This window comes from Pinus tabuliformis, chromosome 6, assembly GCF_031772625.1.
Source record: "Pinus tabuliformis cultivar Carrire ecotype Pingquan chromosome 6, CPIR1, whole genome shotgun sequence".
NCBI classification, from domain to species: Eukaryota; Viridiplantae; Streptophyta; class Pinopsida; order Pinales; family Pinaceae; genus Pinus; species Pinus tabuliformis.
The window spans coordinates 1,703,195,503-1,703,218,170 of NC_142292.1; the positions used below are offsets into that span (position 1 = coordinate 1,703,195,503).

The following is a 22,668-nucleotide window of genomic DNA, read 5'->3' on the forward strand; positions in this document are numbered from 1 at the left end:
AAGCCTCATTTTTGTGCAAATATGTCATTTCATCAACCATGGCCTCTTTCAAGAGTTTTCCATCCTCTAAATCTACTGCTTCCTTCACAGTTCTAGCATCATCATCAGTAATAGATAAAGAAAAATTTGAATAAAAATAAAATGGACTATACCTTTTCGGCTACTTTCTTTCTCGAATTGATCTTCTTACACCTGGAGTTTGTGGTTCTTCATCTTCTGATTCCTCCTCTACTGTATAGTCTGATTCTTCCTCCTTTAGCTCAAACTCTATCTTCTCAAGTTCCTTTGGTTGGAATTCATGTTTAATAACATCTTTCACCTCTCTGAACACCACATCTCGTCTATACACAACCTTCCTTGTTGTTGGGTTCCAAAGCTTATAACCCTTTAAACCATCCTTATACCCATAAAGATGCACTTTTCAGATTTACTATCCAACTTGGTTCATTTCTTCTTTGGAACATGTACATATGCATCACATCCAAATACCCTCATATGTAATAGAGAGGGTTTCTTACCAGTCCATACCTCTTTTGGAGTCTCATCCTCCAACACTGATGAAGGTGATCTGTTGACCAGGTAACATTCTATGTCCACCGCCTCTGCCCAGAATTCCTATCCTAACCTGGCACCACTGAACATGCTCCTTGCCCTTTCCATCAACATCTTGTTCATTCTTTCTACAACTCCATTTTGCTGAGGTGTATATGGATTAGTCTTCTGTCGTGTTATACCACACTTCTTACAAAATTCTTCAAATTCCTTACTGCAAAACTCTCCACCATTATCTGTCCTCAGCACCTTTATCTTCTTCTCTATCTGATTTTCCACTAGACACTTAAATTCTTTAAACCTGTCAAAGACTTTAAATTTCTTCTTAAGGAAATTTATCCATGTATTCCTTGAGAAGTCATCTATAAATGATACATAGTACACAAACTTACCGAGTGATGGAACCTTCAGAGGTCCAAACACATCATTGTGCAGAAGCTCTAATATCGGTTTCGCCCTCTTACCTCCAGAGGGGAAACTCACCCGATTCCGCTTTCCATATACACAATTTTCACAGAAATCAAAATCCAAAGAGCTATTACTCATACCTTCTACCATATATTTACCATAAAGTATTCAAAGGCCCTTCTCTCCAATATGTCCAAGCCTTTGATGCCACAACATTGTCTTCTCTCCAAAGACCACTAGATTTTTAGCTCCACTTTCAGGAACCACATAACTGTTGCACCCATCAACAACAGTGCTACCTTACAGCTTGTACAGAGATCCAGTCTGAACTCCCTGCATCAATACCGGTGCTCCCCGAACCATCTTGCAGGTATCCTTCTCAAACACTATTTTTAAACCTGCATCATCCAACTTGCTTACAGAAATCAGATTTTTGGCCAATGCAGGAATATGTGGAACACCCGAAAGTGTTCTAACCCTTCCACCTTGCAACTTCAACTTTATTTTTCCATGAACAATGGCTCTATCCTTCCTGTCATCCCCTAAGAAGACATCACCACGATCATATTTATCATGCTCCTAGAACCACTCTCTATGGGGAGTGAAGTGAAAGGATGCACCTGAGTCAATCAATCATGCCTCATGATCTACATGTGTACTTGAAGAAGCCAAGTACACATCCCCACCTTCATCTGAGGTGGTTTTTGCCTCTACAAAAGGAGCATCATCAAATCCCTTTCCCTTTTTAGGAGCTTTAGATTTACAGTCCCTTTTGTAGTGCCCTTCCTTTCCGCATTTCCAGCACACCACCTTTACAGGTTTTCCAGGAGATTTAGATCTCCCTCTAGATTTGGATCTCCCACTCGATGACTTATTTTTGTTTCTATTCTGGGACCACCCTTGTACAGACAAGGCATCACCATTTTGGCTCTCCATATTTTTCCATCTCATCTCCTCTGTCAACAAGGATGAGACTATTTCATCAAACTGCAAGGCAGTTGCATTGCTACCTATTGCAATAACCAGACTATCTGGTAGAGAACACAACAAACTAATGCACTTATCTTCATCTGAAATTTTGATATCAACAAACGATAACTGACTTACCACAGTATTAAACGCATTCAGATGCTTTGTCACCAAGTCTCCATCTTTCATCCTCAGGTTATACAACTTTTTCCACAGGAATAGTTTATTCACCAGAGACTTAGATTGGTACAAAGTCCCTAACTTGTCCCACAAAACCTTCACTGTAGCTTCCCCTAATACATTCAACAATACTGAATCTGAGACACACACACACATTGTGCTCTTTGCCTTCCAATTGAACTTCTTCCATTCTTCATTGGTCACTCCTGTTGGTTTAGTACCTGGGTCTACTGCGATCCACTAATCTTTATCCACCAACAGATCCTCCATCTTGAGTTTCACAACTCAAAACTCTGACCATTAAATTTATCGATCTTTATCTTTCCGCTACTCGCCATCTTCTTTTACCACTAGAATCGATCTCGCAAATCTCCCACTAAACAGGGTCTACCATAAGCCCAAGCGAAACCCATCATCAACAAAGGCATCCCCTTGAAGCCAAAACAACTTTGATACCAAATGTAGGTTTTAACCCGTATATAAATTACTTGCATACGAATTGTAAAACACAGAAAATAAATAATGTGAGAGAATAACACATAAAACACATATACACAAATATTTTCCCACTCGATCCCAAAACCGGGACTACCAGCTTGATTTTTAATTATATTCCTTTCAATGTTACAATACATATTTATACATGTCAAAGCATCCAATACCATGGACCGAAAACGATCATGTCCAAAACCATGGATCGAAACCATATGTAGGTTCACCCAACCTAATATAGGGTCCAAAAAAAAAATTCCCGGGGTGCTGCCCCAGACCCCGTAGAGGGGGGCTACCTGCCCCTCTCAAACCCCCCAGACAGGGGAGGGCTATGCCCCCCTGTGACCCCTCCACTGCGTAATCGACGCAACGAAGGGGGGGCTTTGCCCCCCCTCTAACCCCCTGGTTCACTACATAGGTTAGTCATGGAAAGAATATAACACAACCCAGCAATTTTGATCTTTTCTAACTCTTTAAATTTGAAAAGATCATCGAGAAACTTGTCCTTTCAAGCTTGCTAAACCATTGAAAGTGACTGGAGTCACCTTTTCATCCTTTTCTGGACTCTTAAAACATGAGAAGGAAATTTTTTTGTTTGAAATTCTAAAATTAATTGATCACAGAACAACATCCTTCCTATGGAAATACTCCTTTGTAGATCTTAGGTTGATACTAATGGTAACGTTTCTTGAGTCTACCAATCAAGGAAACCCCTCTTATGGGAATCCTAGTCCTTTTCCCTCTTTTGGAAATACTGGTGCTCCTTATATGGCAATGTTGTCCCTTCCTGGATTGACCATTGGTTTGCCAATTTGGTTATTTTCAACATCGATGGTTCCGAGCTTCCAAACTGCTTGTCAACTGAGTTCTCCTCCACCTAAACAACATCAACTTCATGTTGATCCTAAAGTTTAACCCTCGGCTTCTTCGCCTATTTTTTCACCTCGTTCTTCCTCTTCCCCTGATGAAATTCAGGATTCTAGTAACCAGGAAGCTAAGAAGAAGAAGAAGAGTATGAAGCATAAGAAGCAAGATAGGAAAGGGGGCAACCATGTAGTCAATGCTATGGATGCAACTTATGTAGAAAAATCTTCCAACGAGCCCCAAAAAGTAAAATTTGCTTGCATGTTATGTAATGGTAACCACCTTCTTTGGAATTGTCTTGGTATTCCGAAGGTCTTTGAGGTGTGCTCCATAGGTTCACATCGACCTTTTTCATTAGCCTCTGGCGATAATGCTGGTGATAAACCTTCAACTAGTAAATTCCATGGGCAAAAGGAAAAAGTCAAATTTCCCTGTAATTTGTGTGAAGGTAATAATCCCATTCACCTTTGTCCTTTAATGGATGAAGCTTCCAAGGAGTTTGAAAACCTTACAGCTTCTCAACCTCGTCTTCCGACTGGATATTGAAAGCTTTCCCCTGATCCTTCACTAGTTGATTGAGTGATTGATCAAAAGTCATCTTTGGTTAGCCCCACTCTCTCTGAAAGTGAGTCTCGTGAGTCTGTTCTTGACCAACCATTGGTCAAAGAAATGGTAGACTTGGTTTCACCTTTAGTTAATTGTACTTTTATGGTAGAGAGTGAACCCCATACCGCTCAGGTTCTTATGGTTTCTTCAGTTTTGAATGACCTGTAGGGAAATCCTCTTATTCCCGAGGTGCATGAGAGTAGTTCTCCTATTCCCATAGAGAAAGAGGGTAGCTCTCCTGTTCCTACGACACCCCCTCGAAGTAGTTTAGTCACTTCTTTTGATTGGAGTCGGCTGGAAAGATATTGTCTTCTGTCTTATGTGCCTTTCCAAATTACAGTACAAGCTTACCATATGGACGTACCTAGCACAGTCATAGATGAGGGTGTATTGTTATTATCCTGTCGTCAACTACTTAGAAAGATTTAGGTTCTCGTCAACTTGTCCCGTCACGCAGAATCTATTAGCTTCTAATAGAGGAATCAGTCAACCGTTAGCGATCCTTCCTAAGTTGCCTATTACTTTGGGAGGAAAGGCCATCTATATAGACATGATGGTTGTCCAAGGCCCTTTATATTTTAATCTACTCCTTGACCGTGACTATTTTTATGTCATGGGAGCTCTTGTTTCTTCCCTCTTTCGAGTGATGTGTTTCCCGAATGAAGGAAACATTGTGATCATTGACCAGCTTACATTCATTGGTCCTGAATCAACTCCCCATAAACCGTCATCCCTAAATGTCTCTTTTATTCAATAAATATCACCCTTGCCACAGGTTGATTATGTGGCCACCTGTTCCATGCCCACATGTACAGATGATCTAGTAGGTGATGTAGTACACTATGTACTGGGGGTATTGGACCCCGATTTTTATGTGCATCCCTGGACATGTATCCCCTCCAGAGTGTTGTTCTCCCATCTAATGAGAAACTCTTGGAAACCATGGCCTCTTTTGTTCTGTGATCAAATGATGGAGCATGGTTCCTTATCTTGTGTCAAGCCCGTTAAAAAATGAAACAAGGACCTTGGAGCAAAGTTCCTTGTCTTATGTCAAGCTCGTTAAAAATTGAAATAAGGACCATGGAGCATATTTCCTTGTCTTGTGTCAAGCTCCTTAAAAATTGAAACAAGGGATATGAGGATAGTTCTTTTACTATGTCAACCTCGTTAAAAAATTACAAGTATCCATGAGCATAGTTCCTTGACTTGTGTCAAGATCATTAAAAATGAAACAAATCCCTTTCCAATTCGAGTCTTTGATTAGATCTCATAAAATCCCAGTCAAGTCTTTCACTTGATCTCGTAAGTGAACCTTCCTTCCATCCACTTAGGTGAATGGAATGAAGCTTGGGGGAATGTACCTTGAATTGAGTCATTATGTTCAGGGCATGCATACTTATATCAAGCATAGTTTATCTTTGTTTAAGCTTGTGTAAAAATGAAACCAATCCCAAGCACAGTTTGCTTCTGTTTCAAGCTTGTGTAAAAATGAAACCAAATCCAAGCATAGTTTTTCTCATGTTTCAAGCTTGTGAAAAATGAAACCATCTTCAAATATATTCAAGCATAGTTTCCAATGTTTCAAGCTTGTGTAAGAATGAAACCATTCCCACTTTACATCTTGTGATTGTTGTTTTTATCAGCCGATTTTTGTTAGATGAGCCTTGGTTCTTTCATTCCCTCATCACCATCTCTTTAGCTGATCTTATGCTTTCACTTGGTTGTTTTGCCCTTGCCTAAGGAACATATGCGATGAGTGATTTTATTAGCCAGCCTCTTGACCATTACATGTTTTGAGTAGCTCCACCATTATCGGAACCAGTTTCTATCATTTCATACCACTCATTCCTCCAGGTGGAGTCCTCTTTCAGCTCCTTTCAGACTCCAAAAATATGAAAAGATTGTCGATTAGTTGTTGTTTTGAACTCTTTAAAGTAAATTAATCGATGTCACCTCAATATACGTTTACCCCTTTTTCGGGTTGAGATTGACTATTTATGAGAAAGGTACACCTTAGTTGAGCATGGCTAAGAGGTTCTCTCGAATATTGTTTTCTACCTTTTTAGATTTGAGAGACAAATTATGAAAAGGGACCTCATGGAGTTTTATTTTTAGTCTCCTTTTCAAACTCTCTAAATATGAAAAATACATTGAGTTACTCTTTCATTGGACTCATAAAAATTAAATGATGAAACACTTGTCACTATGAAGAGACCGAGCTTCTCCTTCCTAGGGCTCGTAAAACTTACAAGGATGGATTCATCCGAAGGGTTGACTTATACGACAAGCATATCGTATCCTCTTCAAGCTTGTGTAAAAATAAAGAGGTACTCACTAAAATTAGTGGGGGAAAAATGAATATGAAACATCCTTTGTATTGGTAGCATGTCTCTCTTGAACATGACACTCATCTATTTCTCATGTCGGGTGTGGGATATCCTCACTTATTCACTTGTCGTTCCAGGTTTGGGTGATCCATTTTGTCTCTCATTTGAGTATTCCACCTCTTTATTATGACCCTTGGTCCTATGTTGAGTCTAATGCTGCCACACTCTAGAGTCGTGTCACCAATATGTTCAAGAGAAGTCTAATCTACAGTTATTTACCTATACACCATTTGAGTCATTGTTGCATTCTTGAAAATTATTTCACTTTATTTGTTGTTTCATGTTGGAGATGAGGGAATCATTATGACCCTCCTTCGATGGGTCACTTCTTGTCGACTTCAACTCATTATCCAGGAATATGTCTTAGGAAATCCCTTTCAGTAACTTAGATCTTACATGCATTAATGGCAAGTTCTTCACATCCGATGACATGTTTTCACTATTGCCCTTCTATCAGGTGATTCCACGAGTGTTTGACTTTAGCTTCATTATCACATTCACAGATTGTATTGTTGTACCTTGAGAGCCATTTTCATTATGGGTGGTTCCTCTTGTCCCTGTTAATGGTCCACATCAATGGTCGGTAATCAAGTGGTTTTCTAGCATGTTCAACTACGACACGTTCATTCAAATGTTGGAATTTGTAATTTGATTTGGTTGGGATGGAGTGCAAGACCCTAATAAAATATGTTACATCTAGGATAAATATGACTTAGGCTATGTGGAGTTAGATGTTATTCATGCTTGTACACATGTTTCTTCTATACGGATGGTTGTGACCATACCGTGTGACTTTACACTTATGATGATCCTTCTATATTGGATGTCTATGTCCATGCCTTAGATCCTAGATTACAAATGATCCTTCTTAATTGGATGGCTACGCCCATGCCATGGATCCTTTCATATAGTCTTCATCATCCTGATGGTTGCGCCCATGCGATAGATTCATGTCTTGATCTCAGATATGTATATGTATATGTGTCCTTGATTTGCAGGTCTCCTAACATTGTGTGTACTTGTCCTTGCAAGATCTCATAAAGCATCTCAGCCATCACTCCTTGTTCTGGGTTCATGCTTTAGGGGGAATATGTTACATCGTATTTTGTCACACCTCCTGCACTTCCTTGTGACATACCCCTAAGTGCCCAAAATATGACCATAATGCAATGTACTCATTCATAAATGTAGTTCAGAGCCTTCCTAAGACATTGATTCAAAACTTCCTTGAGCTTCCCTTGAAGGAAATAGCTCTTTAACCCTAATTTGAGTATCATCTCTCTTATGAGGCTAAAAACTATGATGGTCGCATGTTTCACTATACCCAACCTGCGATGGCATCGCTCCATTTTCTCATATACCCGTGATGATCCCAAAAGGAAATTTCCCCAAAGAGGATGAGAAGCTTCATGATCTAGAAGCTTCTAGAGCAGCGAGCTGGGGGTTGTTTGGCGTAGATGAGGTTGAATTCTCCCAACTTGGCCTCTTGGTCTTATTCCTATGAGATACCTCCTGAGATGAGGGCCTAATCCTATATTTGGAGAATTCCTAACTCCCTTTCCTAGTCTATAAATTCATATTCTCCCATTCCCAAAGGGTTGGTTAGGTTAGAGGCTGAGTTGGTCTATGTGTATTTGCACCCTTATGCTGAGATTGTGCCTAAGGACTATTCATTTGACTTGGAGAAGGATTGCTTGGAGAGTTTCTTGGCTTGGACTTGGATTACTACTCAAGGAGAGCCTTTCAACATCAAGTATATGGTTGTAATCTTCCCTTTATTCTTTAAATAATATACAACTACTGGTTCATCTTCCCAAAATATATATGTTCATGTATGTATTAGCTTGGTATTCCTTGATCAACTAAGTATGTTATTATTGGATTTTCTATTGGTTTTGGCATGCTTTGACGTCTCTTGATCACTTTTGCAGGTACATAAGTGTTGAGAGAAGCAAGAGCAAATGTGTGACACAAGCGGTTTGAGGCTCTCAACAAAGGAAATTGGAATAGCATCAGAACAAGGTAGGTCATATCGCTCGTTCTACTTTTCAATTATAATCTAGGAAGATGTCTAGTTGATTGTCACTTCAGTTGCTAGACCCACTCATTGGGCTAGAGGGATCATCTATGTTCGCAGAGAGCATTAACCTTGTCAACAAGGCGACTGACTGCCTCATGGATGGCCCCTGCGCACAAATTAGGTCTCTGATTCATAGTAATTAGATTTTCCTTTTCAATTGTTATTTAATATATTTAATTCATGGATGTCATGTTTTCATGTTTTTAAGATGGTGTTAAATGAAGAGCGTGACCAGGTTCACTTGATTGTTTTCTGTATCGTTCATTTCATTTTCTTAATACCTAGTATAAACTCAGTAATTTCATTCATTTATTTGCCTGGCACAACTTAGTGATTTCATAGCTTGGTAATTTCATTTCTATTTTTCTTTTTGCATTAAAATAAAGCTGCAGTAGATAAGAGTGGCAGTCTTTCTCATCTTTTGAATTAAAACACATTTCATTTCCAAATTGATAAATTAGGATTTTCTTTATGTCATTTCATGTTTTCATAGTTAGTTTTGTTTAGCTGCAGCATAAAAATCCAAAAACAATTGATAAGTTCAAAGGAAGATTAATGTAACACATCTATTGAAAAGAGTTAAAATCATTATCCAATCATTCTAAAAACTCAATTCAATCAAAACTAATTTTGGAGATAACATTTAGGATAATCAATTAACAGTAAAATCTTAGGAATAAAATCCTAGTATAGATAATAAAATCACCACAACAGTAATTCTAGAGTTTGACATTAACTTAGATAACAATAACACAATCACCTTAACGACATAAAAGACTTCTAGCACATACAGTGCACTTGCACTTCACCAGTTTACCTTCCTTGGTCGATAATTTATGCTTAGGAATTTAAGAACATTAAATTGACTAAACACATTGGGAATAAAAAATCTAAACAAGGCATCATGGCGAGAGAAACAAGTGCAAAGGGTAAGGAAAAAATGTAAGATTGTGCTCCATAGGCTCATAGAAGCCTAGGTTTTGCAAGTGAACTGGAACTATGGACTTCGAAATAGTGATTCCAACTTACTGTTGTTTCATAGGATTCTCTTGCAGTAGGGTACCTACTATGGGCTACTCAATCATATTGTGATTATAGATACTAATGTCCCAAGATATTATTAAAGATGCATCTACTGATGCCTTCTAGATATTATTGTAATCTCCCTTACTGTTGCCTAGTAATAGATGAAATGTTAGCTTCACAACAACTATTAATTAGTTCGAGTTGTGTGCTAGAGAATGGATGCTAACTTCCCACCAAAATATAAAATAAATATGTTAAAATAGTGAAAGTCTAATCTGTGTTATTCTTTGGTCCAAGGAATTCCCTTGCATCACTCCTGGTCTGTCTTATAGCCACCCTTTCTTTTTGGATTTGCATCACTACCATGAAAGTTTGTAGAATGTGATATGCTCTTAGTACCTTGAATTTCAATAGCTTGATCAACACTTCCTTCTCCAGAAGAAACATAAGAAGGAAGAGGAACAACCAATGCTTCAATGTACTCAATATCTTCAACTAGGATCTCATAATGAAGTTTAATCTCTGCAACATCCTTCCTAGGTAAAAGTGCAACAATATTTTCCCATCGATTTTTACATTGGTCATCATGTACTGCAAGAACATCCTCAAATGCCATGTCCTGATCTCTGCTCCATCTGGAGCTTGCAGGTGTTGAAGATGTGGGAGGGTCTAGGGAACTTCTTTTCATTGCATAATACACAGTTTTAGGGCACATACAAAGTTTTAAAGTCAATGACGTAGGAGCACGAATACGGAGGAAAGCATTAACATTCCTACTTAAAATCATCCAATAGTAAGAAAGAAATCCACACAAATAAAATAATCAACGTGACATAACGAATTCTCATTATAATAGACTTCATATGCCATATTCAGGTTAAAGCCTATGCAATGATAAAAGTACTAAATGTGGACATTACTGCACACTAGTAAAAAACAAACATGCAAGTAGAGAAGTTAAATTAATGTACATTGAATCATACCACAACCTGTATAAAATTTTTGAAATAAATCAAAAAATAGGAGATCCACAAGAGAATGCTTAATATTCATCGACCCCAAATGCTAATAAAATGGGAGATAGGCACATCAAAACTTTTACTGAGTGGAGACTCCAAATGCTAATGATAGGGGTGATACCGACAAGAGAATTCTTATTATGCAAAGACCCCAAATGCTAATAAAATAAACAAATGCTGCACATGAGCCAGAACTTCTAGAAGTAATGATATGTATAGCAAATGAATACTTTTTTGGAAGCAATGATATGTATATAAAACTAAAAAAACAAATCATGTTGTAGAATAATATCATTACCCTAATCAGGGTTGAAAGAGGATATGATATACCAGATGAGGGGTACATAAAGGAATGGAGCAATCATGATGGGAAAGGAGTTCAGAAAGAGGAGAACCAAACCGTAAAATAAGGTTAACCGAGAATGAGAGGGAAAGAATAGGCTAATGGAGGAAAATGGTAATCCCAAAAATGAGGTTTCTAGCTAAAAATACCAATCTTATGTAGCATCCTATGACTAGTTGCAGCAAAATAATAACAAATCTCAAATAAACCCACAAAAATGATATTTGGCAAACCATATGTTCATCAGAGAAATGGAGTATCAGAGGAGGGTCCAGATAAAAGACCAACATATGTTATAAACAGAGAAATGGATAATGCAATCTTGCACAGTACAGAATATAAATTTAATGACACGATAAATATTAGGAACCCACAAGGGATCTCCTGATGGAATGTTGATTATCCATTACTAACAAGAAATTGTACCACATGTTGCAAAGGAAATGTCGTAAGTCAGTAGCTTAGGAAAGAGTAACATAGAAGAATAATATGTGATATAACAAGGTAAGGTAACGAGGATATCTAAAAAAAATTATAATAGGACACATGGAATACCATTTCAATAGTGGTAATTCAGATGTGATCATTTCTCTAGATGTAAATCATTAAATACATATTTTTTTAAAGGAAGAACAAGCCACATTTTAAGAGTTAAAATTTCACTTACTATATGAATCGATGGAGAACAAAAACATAGAAATCTATGGCACTTGTATAATACCACATAAAAAAATTCAAACTTGTTATAAAACTTAGTCAAAAATAGAATTTTACAAAGAAAAGGATTCTCAGAAAAAATCTTAAGAAAAGGGTCCTTGAAGAAAGTCATCAACATCATTAAAAACGTCAATCCTATAACAAATGTCAAAACCTTTTTTTCTATAACAAATCCCATCATAGGTATACTAAAACTAGGAACCAAGTCTACCTCTTCATCATTTTCCACCTACACCCCCAAGTTTGGGATGTTTAGGAATATTGGCCTTTCGTATTTTACCCCTTGTTTGTGATTTTTGTCCCTTTGCAACAGTGCCATCATTTTTTGCTTTCTTCTTATCTTTAGTCTTATTTATCATTTCCTCTCATCTTTAGTCTTATTTATCCTTTCTTCTGTACCTGTTGACTGGAAGTAACAAACAGAGTTATAGGATAATGAAGCAAGGCCATCCACCAACGCTGTTGGACATCTATGTGTATATGTTTATTTTTTTTAATTGCCAAGTTTTTCTTGATTTCTTCTTGATCAAATTCAAACACTTTGTTGTTTTGCCTCGTCGATTTTTTGCCGACTACCTTCAATATTGAAAATTCGATATTAGAACATGGATATGACAAAGCATTTATAAGAACTCCAAAGAAATTGTTAATCACAAAGAAGAGTGAAGTAAAACAATTCCATTAAATTTAATGATGACTTTGAACCTTCAAGAATCAGATCATATTAAAAGACCAGTCATTAAGATCTGAAATTTGTAATAAAATAAGTCCTCCAACCAAAAAAACACCTATTCAACAAAGAGGGTTGCACTTGATATCATCTGCCTCTTCACATTGTGAAACTGAAAGTAGAGGGAAATACTCATTTGTATTACAGCTACAAAATTGATTTTCCCAATATAAATAGTTTCTTAATCAAATAAGTTGAATCCCATGTCATCATCACTCTCCTCTATGGGTTCTTCTTGTTGAACACACAAATGGTATTAGAAACACATTAACCCGATCAACTACGAGCAGCAGCACCCAGATTTTGTAAGCAAGAGTAAATGGAATTTTCAAAGTAATCAGAGTAGTTCCAAGAAGGAGACATTCAATGTTTCCCTTTTCTAAAAGATTGGAAAAAATAATAGGCCAGTAGGATTGTATTTTTCCCCCATGTCCTCCTGCATAATGACTAGATCTGACTGGATAGTGAGGAGGTGGATTTGCACCTGGCCTTAGTGGAATATGGCCTTGTCTAGAAGTTTGTATAGGAGGGAGTCTAACATGTTGTTGTGGAGGATACTATGAATTTTCTATCTCTTGGTTATTTCATCATGTTGTTTCAGTTCTTTTCATTTCCTCTTTGTTTGAAAATAATGTGATGGTTCATACCTTGGAAAGAAGCAACATCATAAAGAAGGCATTAGCGAATCAATATTTTATTTCTATATTGTGGAACAAAATATTTAGCCCTCCAAAGCCAGAATTAAACATGGATGGAAAGTTAGTTCTAGTAGAATGACAGTTAATTCATATATACTTAAATACAACTACATTGCTTGGTTCATAAGGGATAGGATCTGTCCATAATTATTTAGCATCAAGTAGATCATTTCCACATATTCTCTGTGAATTAAAACACCAATCAGAACATTCTGACACCAAACAATGATTTTTCAGGGGAAAAGACATAGAAAAAAATATGATCGAAAGTTATGTGGATGCAGTTTTTATAAATGAGGATAAAGACAAAATAAAATAATCACACTCCATCAAATATTTCTTCATTCTTGAATTAAAACTTCTACATTGCGCACAATGGAAAAGATTCAATCAAATATGAATGAAAGTCAACAAAAGCAGTAATCATGGGTTTATTCCTGATTTGGGGAAAAGAATGAGTAGGTAAACAGAAGTGAAAATATACCTGACTTGGATCCAAAGTGAGCATTTTTTCCACAACATCCAAAGCATTCCCTTGCAATAGAGTAGTTTGTTCGTTCTTTAAATCGAACTCCAAAGTTGATTCATTGAAATCATTCATCAAATTCATTATAGATTCACTGAAACCATTGAATTTTCCACTAGAACCCATGATATGATGTTGAATGACTTTGAGAAGCATCAATTTTCCTAGTACTCGTCCCAATAGCTCTTACCCTGTAATTGAAGCAATTGTGAATAAGTCCCTACACATATTGCACAACAACATTCCTCCTCTCTTCTAAACAGTGATTTGGCTTAATGCAAGCACTCAACTCTATAGTTCTCTCTTCAGTGATGGCCCATCATTCTAAATGGGGCTAGGTGAAAGTCCTTGGTGTCTTTGAAGAAAGAGATACCTCACATTTTGGTATTGGTACATACTATTTCATTTTTAGGTTGGCAACCCTTATATAACTAACATGCATAGGGTAAGGTTATAATGATGTACCGATTCAAAATACTTGGTCTCATGTGGCTATTGATCTTACATATAAGCATTTATTTTATCAGAAATTGTGCTCAAAAGGGGATTTTCGAGAGGATTTTAGAAGGTCGTTAAGTATAGTTGTAAGTAATATCCTATGTAATTATGCAACTTTAGTCTAACAAGAGTTTTTCCAATCTGTGTAGAAAATGTTTTTTATACAAGTTTTATTATCTCATGCATACTACTCATAAGAAGTATGACACTTACTTAATGTAGTTACACTAGTCGTACTTAATGTCTCTATCTGAAAGTATGACTTGAACATTGCAACAAATCATCGGTGTTAAGAATAGTGTAGAAATGGTTAGAAACACTATGTGTGGAAGAATTATTTGAATAAACCTCGTGTGTCACAAACTTGTCCAAATGCCCAAAAGAAGTTAATCAAGGACAAGCAAAGGAAAATCCAATCACCCTAAGAGCACGTGGTAAGAGATTGTAAGATTTTGATGAAGTAACACATTTCAATATTGAAAAGGAGCATCTTTTGTATCAAATATTTGCTATTCGAACTTGAAAGAGTATCTCTAAAGATTGAGGGGTAATCTATGTTGGAAAGGTTATAGAATCTATAAATTTGGCATAATGTAAGTGATTTCTCTTTATCTTGTAGCTTTTAATTGAATTTTGTTTACTAATTTTTATATTCAATGATTTTCTATATGTCACGATTCTTCTCAAATTTATGTCTTACAACATTTGCTTTACAAAATCGGATGCAATTGCTAGTTTATGTAGTTTAAAATAATCATTAATCCTACTTTTTCTTCCCCTTCTCTTTTCACTCCCTCAAAGGAACAACCATAATAACGACATGTAACTATCATCCTTCAGAAAATGCTATTATGTATGTCCGCTTGAACCTTTACAATAGAAAAGGATTCCAATTGACAGTGCTATAAAAGCAATACTAACCTTTTTGAGTCAATTGTTTATTGATATTTTTCATACTTTTCCTTGTTTTCATCAAGTGGAAATGTCCATTTTTAATTAAATTTATCTTCTTCCTCATAAATTTACCACTAAAGAATAAATTTAAATATTCAATTTACTATTGAAACTACAATCTAGATATATCTACATCATTTTTAAATTAGTTAAATTAAATTTGAAAATCATATATATGATAATTTCAAAAGCTTTAATAGATTAAGAGATTGAAAAATAAACCCTAAAAAATATGTTTTAACTAATAAAATTGGATCTAAAAACTTTGTAATAAAATTTCAAAGAAAATACATTAAATAAAATTATGTCCATCAGGGTATTAAAAGGCACATAATAAAAGCATTTAGAAAATAGGAATTTTAAATTAGTAAAATAGATATTAAAAACCTATAATTGGAAATCAAATTAAAACTTAATTAATTATAATGTGTTTATTAGTAATATTTAAAATAAACCTTGGATGGAGCGTTTGCTAGCAATACATTAGGGGGTGCATTAATGTTGTCCCACTAAGTCTTAAGGAGTAATGATATGTAAATGCATCCCCCTTCCTACTGAAGATGGCAAGCACCATTGCATGGATTTTGAAAGCGATTCATGGACAATTATTATGGTTGCAAGGAGCTTTGGTATGGCTTTTATGAAGAGGTTAGAGGGTTGTTTCCATATTTTGTAGTTTTGAATCCTAATTTTTCCTCTACCACCCCTCACTCAACATTGTCCCACCCTTCCATAATCCATCATCCTTTCAAGCCAAATCATATCCTCATGGTGCAAGGTGCCACCACTCTGCATGAGGTATTGCTACGTAGTTGGATCAAGTATGATTTGATGGGTGAATCATGTTGCATGAACAATCCATTCAGTCTATTAAAGTCAAATCCTATTCTAGTAATATATGGGGATTTCAGTTTATACTTTTTGGTTTTTATCCTTTTTCTCTATACCTTTTCTTGCTCATCAATGTTTACTATACCTTGTTGTCGCATCTAGTCTTGTTTCCCATCACTTGGTTCATTGCTAGGATCTTAACCCCTCCCCTTCTTTCAGTGTTGGGAATTCCAACAACCATTACTTATTGAGCTCCTATCGAGTGCTTCATCTAAGCAAACTTTTATAGGATATTTTGTTAACATTTTTTTAACTTGCCCCAACAATAAGCACATAGTTGACATGATGTGGCTTACTATAGAGAGAATGGAGGATCGTGCCCAACAAAGGGTAGGGACCTATGCTCCTTGATATTGAGCGAATACCCCTAAGCCAATTCTAGAAGAAATAGAGTAGTTGGAAAATGAAATTGTAGAGGAAATCATCTCGCCAACATACATAGAATTTTTAGCTAAAGTGGTTGATTGGGTACCATTTACAAGTCACATCATGGGTTGTTACAGATAGTACATTTACATTGCGTACATCTAATGTCACATGAAGTTATTACTGGAAAAAAATTTACTTGCTGAGAACCAGGCAAAGGAACAAATTTATTAATGCTAGATGAGATGCAACTTACTATGAGCTCTTTGCATCACATGCTTAGTAAAAAAGGTTCATGTAGGTCTAACATAGACCTTATAACAAGAAGGAGCCCATTCTAAGGAGTCCATTCCACTAGAGTTATTTATCTCTCATAAATCGAAATGATAATCTTTATGCATTTATATTTCTAAATTGTTTTTCTATGGTTCTATTAACAAAGTCTAATAACATCCTTAGAGACAAGACTCTTCACTTTTAGATACTTTTAAAACATAAGTTTTGTACATGTAATCTTGTTTATCAAAATATAAACTAACACATACATAATTTTGTTTTGGTGTCTCTTTTGATATTTAAAATAGAAATTTTACTTAAAAGTCATATTTAAAATATAAAAAATAATTAAAAAAAATAATCTATAATTTAACCTATATATAAAGTATTAGGGGTTTTACGTAGTGCATTATATTAGATATCATTTTGGGATTCAACTGCTGTAAATCATTCATGTATGACCATTTCCATGAGAGGTAGTCGTAATTGACTAAATTCTCATGATTTTTGAATAGCGCCAGTCATCGCTTCCGAGGCTTGCACCCGGTAACCAGGACTTCCTAGGAGGTCACCCATCCCAGATCGCCTCTGGCTCAACCGTGCTTAACTGTGGGGTTTTCCCCACAATCAAGCCCACTTAGCTTGCTATCCCATTTGCAAGACCTTAACAAGTATTGTGCCTCATGAACCATTCAAGTAGAGATCCCTTCACTCTTTGTGGGGAAAACTCCACAGTTAAGCACGCTTGAGCCAGAAGCGATCTGGGATGGGTGACCTCCCGGGAAGCCCTGCTTACCAGGTGCAAGCCCCGGAAGTAAGTGATGACTGATGCTCTGTGATTCATTTCACTAGTTTCAATCCCAGTTGAATCCCAAAATGATATATAAAAATATCCAATAATCTAAGTTATGAAAAAGCATATCTATTTTGACGGAAATGACGAAAAATATAAGTGAAAACTTAAATATAAATTTATTTATCTATTTATGTTTGAAATGTAAATTTAAAAATAGTATTAAATATTTTATATATTTATATTTTAAATCTCTAATGTGAGCTAATGTTATCATTTCTCGCACGTTTTAAATATTTTTTACTCACCGTTTTTAATATTTTAAACTATACCTAGTATTGTGATACACCTCCATTAAAAAGCTGTCTGCTATTAAAATGACCTAATCATTAAACCTAACGCAAAATCCTTGGTGCATGAACGTTTCCATTGCTCAATAAAATTTTAAATTATAAGTTTAGCTGTGATACACAGTTTTAAATAAAAAAAGCTCTATTTTATTCGGTGACCTAACCAACCTTTACAATTGTCATAAATAAAATATCTCGCAGGGCAGCGCAGCGCTGTACATCTATTGATTACAGAATTGACTGGTGGTATTGATCGTTCGTTTTCTAATTCTGAAGTGATAAGTTGAAAAGTTGTAAAGATTTTGACATTACCAATCTGATTTACAAACACTGATAGAATAGTGCGTGGCCTGTAGACTGAACCAACGAATTGACAACCAGTAGCGAAGAGGTGCCAGATGGAGAAGGGCTACTACTGTGGAATAATGAGCGCCGCCTTTTTCTCAACCAGAAGAGGAAGACCACCCTTCATGCGCGCAGTCAAGCTGTGAATGAGCTTTGGCGTACTCACGGAAGAATTATGAACAGGTCGCCGCAATCTGAACATGGAAACCACTGCGGCCGCGACATACTTCATCTGAATAAACGCCATGTCTTTGCCAACACAGATCCGCGCCCCGGCTTGGAATACTGCGAACTTGAAGTTACTCTGCGGGACGTAATAGCCATGTTTGTCCAGCCACCTCTCCGGCTTGAATTGCAGACAGTCCGTACCCCAGATGGCGGCCATTCGACCCATGGCGTACGGGTGATAAGTCACCCGAGTGCCTTTGGCCACCAAAGTCCCGTCGGGCAGAACGTCGTCGTGCAGAGCGTGCTTGGAGTCGAAAGGCACCGGCGGATAAAGTCTCATCGATTCGCAGATTGAGGCGTGCAGGTAATGCATGCTCTGCAGATCCTCGTATGAAAATACCAAGGGATTTCCGTCCCGTTTGGCTTCGGGTTTGACAGCCATGAGACGGGTTATCTCTTTGTGTATTGCTTCTTCCACATGGGGATGTGAGGTGAGCAGCCAGAAAAACCACGTTAGGGCAGCCGAGGTGGTGTCTCTGCCCGCCAAAACGAAACTGATGATGGAGTCTCGAAGAAATTCTTCGGAGCCATCGGCGTGGCGTTCGGGCAGATCGGCTTGCAGGTTAGCAAGCTCCATGAATCTTGAGAGCAGGTCCTGTTTGCAAGGGGCGTTGTTGGCCATCTCCTTTCTGCGTTGATGAATCACATCCATGGCGAAGTGATGCACAACTTGCACCGCTTGGCTTAGCCGCTTTTCGGAGCCGACGTTGAGAATCCTTTTTATCTTCCACACCAACGAGATCGGCGCAGTGGATCTCGCAGCGCTCAGCTTGGTCGCCACATCGAAAGCCTGCGAGAATTCCGAAACGGGAAGGCTCGCATCCAGGGAAACCGGATCGATTCCGAACGCTACTTTGCATATATTATCAAACGCGAAACGCTGCAGAAGATCCTGCAAATCCACGTTCCTACCCTTCTCGCTTGCCTCGCCTAGAATCGACAGGAGTCGATCCGTGACTTCCTCTACGACTCGTAGAACAAAATTGCGGAGAGCCTGGGAGTTGAACTCGTGACTGGCGACCTTCCGCTGTAGTTTCCAGGCGTCCCCGTCGGTATTAAAGATGCCCTTCCCGAGCAGATCGTGCAGAATGGCCCTGAAAGGTTGGCCCTTGGGATAATTATCGAAGCGCGTCGTCAGAATGTGTTCAACGTTCTCAGGATTCGCCGTCACCACCGTCCGAATTCCTCCCAGACGCTCCACCACGATGGTCTGCGTGGGAGATATTGCAAGCATCTCGGCGTACCATTCTGATTGCCTGCCCCGATTCTTCCAAAACGCAAATAGTGAACCCACAACCGGATACCGCATGGGTTCCTTCACTACACTTCTGTATAACATAAATTCACGTTTAATGTACAGGAAAACCACGTAAAACACCAACAGCCTCGCAAACATTAACAATGGATCCCCATTGAGGAACACAAAAAACCACAAATTCTCCATGAAACTTCACAAGTGTTGCTTGCACAGAATCAAGAATCAAGCGGCTGCACCTTTATTACGACGGTCTGGACACGGGGCGGTTTTGAAGCTGCGGTTTTCTCAGAGAATCTGGTTGATTCTGCTTCGCGAATGCCCAAAAATAAAAGTCAGTCCATGTTTATCCCTCAATGAAATTATAAAACGATTATCTAGAATCTCACGTGCGCAATTATTTAAAGCCAAGTGACACGGTGCAGAAACATCTAAATTTTGTTTAAAGTAGTGCCAACATTTGTACTGTTCTGGTAGACTGTGACCCCGAGTGTCCACGCATGAGATTCCGCCTATGTCACCTCCGTCCCCAAATTTGAAAAGCCAAGCGACCATTCATGCACCTTTTTTGTCAATCATGCTGCACGCGCTTGAATTACCAAAAAATCCCAACTCCATTTCAAAGTTTTCTTGACTTTTACATATATTAGTATATTCCTAGTTAATATCCACACTCAACCTATCTACGAGCGTGTGGTGTAGTGAAGTTGAGCAGGCAGAACAGCAACAGCTTGTGCAACGACAAAACTGGAGACTTTCTGCCCGCGACCTCGGGCATGGAATTTACCTTCGCCCCGTAATATGTGATGGTTGCCACCTTGATTCGTGCAGGTGGGATCGGATGATTTTTGGCCTTTAACAATTAACAGTAACTCCACATGGTTAGAGTTTAAGAAGGTAATTATGAGTAACATAATTAGTTGTGGAGTTGTTATAGTTGTGGAATATGTGATGGTTGCCACCTTGATTAGGGCAGGTGGGATCGGATGACTTTTGGCCTTTAGCAATTAACAGTAACTCCACATGGTTAGAGTTTAAGAAGGTAATTATGAGTAACATAATTAGTTGTTTTAGTTGTGGAGTTGTTTTTAGTGAGATTCTTTGGATTTTGTTTTGGTAGAAAAATTTGAGGTTTTGATTTGTGTTATTTAAATTGATTTTTTTTTACTATATGGATTCAACATCCTGAAAAACTCTTAGGCCAACCGAAAAACCAACTGGAAAAACTTCCAAAAATCCTCACTAAAAATTGATGGAATTGGGCAGACTCACCGAAGTGAGTTTGATCATTTCATTTGCAAACATGAAAATTTATACATCCTAACTGCCCTAGAAACTACAACAATTGTCATTATTTCTTCAACTGCTCATGCCAACTCCACTGCTTGTCATCGGCAGCCATCTACTGTTGTTATAGGAACAAGGTTTGTCAGTGTCTTCATTAATATTCTAACAAACCTCCCCTTAATCATGACAACCTAAACTTTAAGGTGCCTGTTGGTCTTAGTCCTAGCTAGGCCTTATAACAGTGCATTCAAAAAAAATTGATAAGGGGGCTTTCATATTTTGCCGTTGATTTCACACAGCACAACTCTCTTCAGTGGACACGGCGTTGTAGACATTCCTATATGCTAGCACTCCACTGGATATTCTCTGCGATCTATGCCACACAGGCATCACGGTCTTCATTAATGGACACTCAATTGCAAACACTCCTATCTGTGAACACTCCACTTGATACTCTTTGCACCACACAGGTATCACAGTGGACATAAATGAACAATTGTAGACACTCCTATCTGTGAACACTCCACTAGATACTCTTTGCGCCACATAGACGTCACGGTCGACACAACCTTCTTTAGCAAAAACTCGATTACAAACACTCTTATCTTCCAACACTCCACTGAATCTCGGCACACAGGCGTCACAGTCAACATGATCTTCATCAGTGAACACTCTGTTGCAGACACTCTCACCTGCCCACACTCCACTGGATAACTCTCTGCAGTCAACGCCTACTCAAGTACATGACAAAATTTTGAAGACTTAGCCTCCATCCTTAGCAACGAACTTACATAGAATTAGCATGTGATGTAGGGGAGCTCTCGCTGAAATGTTTGAATGATAGTGGTATGCCAGAAAAACTATACAACAATATGCAAGAATTCGTCTTGCAGAAGTCATGATCACACGCAGACAGAATAGGCACGCGCATCACCCGGACACTAGCTCCACACGACTGGTCAACATGCAACTAGAGCGATTCTTCAGGTGACAGATCTCCACATTCGACTCTAAACTGACCTTACACATAGATGGATTCCTCGAGTGCTTGTAAAGCACAACAACAACCACACCAATGCGACTCTTCAAATTCTCTAAATCTGGCCCTTTGCCTCTCTTCTATGATAGTCCCATGAATTTGAGACCTTCACATGGCTCCAATACCAATTGATGGAACTCGAAAGACTCACCAAAGTGAGCCTGATCATTTCATTCACAAACATGAAAATTTATACATCCTGATTGTCGTAGAAAATACAACTGTCATTATTTCTTCAACTACTCTTGCCAACTACACCGCTTGTCGTAAACTGCTATTTACCTCATTATAAAAACAAGGTTTATAATTGTCTTGATTAATATTCTAACAAAAACAACTCAATTAAATGTAATCTTCATTTTATTAATGAGTTATTTAATTTCTTTATTGTTTAGATTTTGTAACCGTCAAAAAAGAATAGAGATTGCAAATACACTGGATAATTGTTGAAACGAACAAAACTTTGAAAATCCCTCATTTCATTTTTTAAATTATTTATATGACAAAAAAATATTTCTATGTTATTAAATGTAAACCATTCATATATTTTTATTTATTTTTAAATAAAAGAGTAAAAATATACCTGTCACATAATTATAACAAATTAATTAAATTCAAAAGAATCAAATTTCACGATGGAAAATTTAGAATTTTTTATTATTAAATAAAATTTAATTATTATAATAATTTGACATCGACCCAAAAAGGAATCTTATTTTTCATATAGAATATTAAAGAAAATCAATTATATCATAATTTTATCAATAAACTAACAGTTCAACATCTTCA

At 37.4% G+C, this 22,668-nt stretch overlaps 1 pseudogene; it reads right to left on the reverse strand.

Moving 5' to 3' along the window:
• Positions 1-17,855: 17,855 nt before the first annotated feature.
• Positions 17,856-19,858, reverse strand: LOC149265546 (cytochrome P450 94B3 pseudogene; annotated as a pseudogene).
• Positions 19,859-22,668: the final 2,810 nt, after the last annotated feature.